This window comes from Engystomops pustulosus, chromosome 7 (assembly GCF_040894005.1).
Source record: "Engystomops pustulosus chromosome 7, aEngPut4.maternal, whole genome shotgun sequence".
Lineage (NCBI taxonomy): Eukaryota > Metazoa > Chordata > Amphibia > Anura > Leptodactylidae > Engystomops > Engystomops pustulosus.
Genome location: NC_092417.1, coordinates 21727814 through 21731820, shown reverse-complemented (window position 1 = coordinate 21731820; position 4007 = coordinate 21727814).

Sequence of the window (4007 nt, the reverse complement as noted above, 5' to 3'; positions counted from 1 at the left end):
TTCTCGTGTAGCTGATGTCTGTGTCTCACACATGTGTATAGCAGAACATGTCAGGCACTTGTGTAGCTGATATCTATGTCTCACACATGTGTATAGCCGAACATGTCAGGTACTTGTGTAGCTGATGTCTGTGTCTCACACATGTGTATAGCAGAACATGTCAGGTACTTGTGTAGCTGATGTCTGTGTCTCACACATGTGTATAGCAGAACATGTCAGGTACTTGTGTAGCTGATGTCTGTGTCTCACACATGTGTATAGCAGAACATGTCAGGCACTTGTGTAGCTGATGTCTGTGTCTCACACATGTGTATAGCAGAGCATGTCAGGTACTTGTGTAGCTGATGTCTGGGTCTCTCACATGTGTATAGCAGAACATGTCAGGTGCTTGTGTAGCTGATGTCTGTGTCTCACACATGTGTATAGCCGAACATGTCAGGCACTTGTGTAGCTGATGTCTGTGTCTCACACATGTGTATAGCAGAACATGTCAGGTACTTGTGTAGCTGATGTCTGTGTCTCACACATGTGTATAGCAGAACATGTCAGGTACCTGTGTAGCTGATGTCTGTGTCTCACACATGTGTATAGCAGAACACGTCAGGTACTTGTGTAGATGATGTCTGTGTCTCACACATATGTATAGCAGAACATGTCAGGCACTTGTGTAGCTGATGTCTGTGTCTCACACATGTGTATAGCAGAACATGTCAGGTACTTGTGTAGCTGATGTCTGTGTCTCACACATGTGTATAGCAGAACATGTCAGGTTCTCGTGTAGCTGATGTCTGTGTCTCACACATGTGTATAGCAGAACATGTCAGGCACTTGTGTAGCTGATATCTATGTCTCACACATGTGTATAGCCGAACATGTCAGGTACTTGTGTAGCTGATGTCTGTGTCTCACACATGTGTATAGCAGAACATGTCAGGTACTTGTGTAGCTGATGTCTGTGTCTCACACATGTGTATAGCAGAACATGTCAGGTACTTGTGTAGCTGATGTCTGTGTCTCACACATGTGTATAGCAGAACATGTCAGGCACTTGTGTAGCTGATGTCTGTGTCTCACACATGTGTATAGCAGAGCATGTCAGGTACTTGTGTAGCTGATGTCTGGGTCTCTCACATGTGTATAGCAGAACATGTCAGGTGCTTGTGTAGCTGATGTCTGTGTCTCACACATGTGTATAGCCGAACATGTCAGGTACTTGTGTAGCTGATGTCTGTGTCTCACACATGTGTATAGCAGAACACGTCAGGTACTTGTGTAGCTGATGTCTGTGTCTCACACATGTGTATAGCAGAACATGTCAGGTACTTGTGTAGCTGATGTCTGTGTCTCACACATGTGTATAGCAGAACATGTCAGGTACTTGTGTAGCTGATGTCTGTGTCTCACACATGTGTATAGCAGAACATGTCAGGCACTTGTGTAGCAGATGTCTGTGTCTCACACATGTGTATAGCAGAACATGTCACAATATGCCATAATGGAGGGGGGTGTATGCAGCTGATCAAGCACTGTCTTTATTATTTTTATCCATTATCCTATTTCCAAGGTATCGCCAGTTTAATCAATATGCTAATTAGGTAGTTGGTGCACCCGCAGCAAGCCCTCAGCACCCAGGGCACTGGCTAAATCTCTTCTTTCTTCTCTCAGTGTGGCATTATGCTTTCCACAAGACATATCACCTGCTTTCTTCCCGTAAAGGTAAGTGGCCCAGGAAGGATTAATAGTATTTAAAGGAAACCTACCACCACAAATCTACCTATAAAGGTAGATCGGGTGGTAGGTGAATCAATGGGACGTGAGGATAGCCCTTTTAAGGGCTAATCCTCACGTCCCCGCACTGTTCTATAAACTTTTATTACTTATATATGTTAATTTACTTATGCGGCTACCGGGGCGTGGAGTAGCCGCATCTGAGGTTACACGAGGCGGCTACTCCACGCCCCGGTAGCCACATTACCCCTCCTACTCACCATGTTCGGCGCGCAGCTGCTCGTAGCTGCGCGCCCTCGTCCGCCGATCCTGCCGCCTGCGCAGAACAGCAGGCCCGCGCCTGCGCAGCCCCGGCTTCAGAGCAGTGACCGCGCAGGCGCGGGCCTGCTGTTCTGCGCATGCGCAGACGGCAGGATCGGCGGACGAGGGCGCGCAGCTACGAGCAGCTGCGCGCCGAACATGGTGAGTAGGAGGGGTAATGTGGCTACCGGGGCGTGGAGTAGCCGCCTCGTGTAACCTCAGATGCGGCTACTCCACGCCCCGGTAGCCGCATAAGTAAATTAACATATATAAGTAATAAAAGTTTATAAAACAGTGCGGGGACGTGAGGATTAGCCCTTAAAAGGGCTATCCTCACGTCCCATTGATTCACCTACCACCCGATCTACCTTTATAGGTAGATTTGTGGTGGTAGGTGCCCTTTAAGTGTGTTGAGGACATCAACTGCCTGATCAGCATAACCATAAATAATAAAGTAGTATAACAGATTCTAATCCCTGGGGGAGGTTTCTCTGCAGATGTAGATCCTGTATGGTTAGCTGATCCCACACTGGGAGATGTGCTCACCTGCAGCTTCCTTGTTCCCTCCCCTGAGGCCTGTGAGAAAGTCTTCCTAATCCTCTGGCAGTGTGTGCCCAGGAGCGCTGCCAGGTTCTGGAGGACGACAATACATTTTTTATTGCATTTCGCACAGTATGTGTTTGTATTTGAGGGCGTGCGTGTCAATACCAGACATACAAGCCAATCCTACAAAGGACCTGGTCAGGCAGCTTAAAGGGCTGGTCTATTTTATGGTCATCCTACCTTTAGAAATATGTATGACCCCTCATTACCCCTACTACACTGAGAATTGAATAGACAGCTGTTTCATTCAATGGATATCAAAGGACTTCACTTCCATCTTCAATAAACTTTATATATATGATTTGTAAAGCGCTACGGAATGTGATGGCGCTATATAAAGATTATTATTATTATATAGCGCCATCATATTCCGTGTCGCATTACACATTTAGGTGGACATATACACAGTAAATAAGACATTACAGAGTGAAATCATAGCCATATGACTAAGGGCTTACTGTCTAAGGACTTGTTTACCGCACACACAAAGTGGACACTCATTGGATGTAGTGGGTCCTTTGAATACCCCCCACCCAAAACCTCCGGTCAGGTGCCTGGCTCAAAAATCATAAGTATTATAGCGATGTGTTAACCAGAGCGGGGAAAGTATGTGTTCTTTTTTTTTAACCACTTTCATTTTTCCTATATTCATTGACAAACCCTTTATTTAAATGAATAGGACTGATTTGCAGTAACCAGGTCTGACCACTACACACAGAGTGGCGCTGTAGTATTTACGTGGGTGCCGTCAAGACTTATTTCATAGTGACTTCTTGTTCTGTGAACGGGATACCAATATTTTACCTCCACATGGGACTTGTAAGAATATTTGTGACTACATTTCTGGCAAATCCAGATGGGAAATTGATGCGTGTGAACACGCGCTAAGCCAGACGTCCTCTATAATACAGAGGCAGATTCATACTGCCATGGGCTCCGGGCTGTATGAATATTATAGCCCCTACAAGTCTGGAATCACTTCCTACACATGGTGCTAGCATCCGCTTCTTCTGTTTGTTTCAACCTGTGGTTTCAGGACCTTTGGAGAGCCTACACATGTTGCATACATGTGTAGTGGTGAGAGCAGGAACAGATGTACAAAAATTGAATGTGCGAAAGTCCTTCCCAGTATAAAATTTGGTGGGTGGCCATGGGCCCCAGGCTCCCAGCCATACCGGTTTTCCCCGTTTTTCAAGTCCCTGGTGCTTTATTCTATAGATATTAGGCTACAAGTCCCTAAAACGCATGAATAACGCAGGAAAAAAACATAACTTTGCTAATTCTGTAGCTCAGTACTGAAGGGGTTGATACGTGGGGCCCCTGAGCTGCAGTGCCGGTGCTGTGTTTTGGGGGGAGTCTCCTCTCCCCTCATGGTG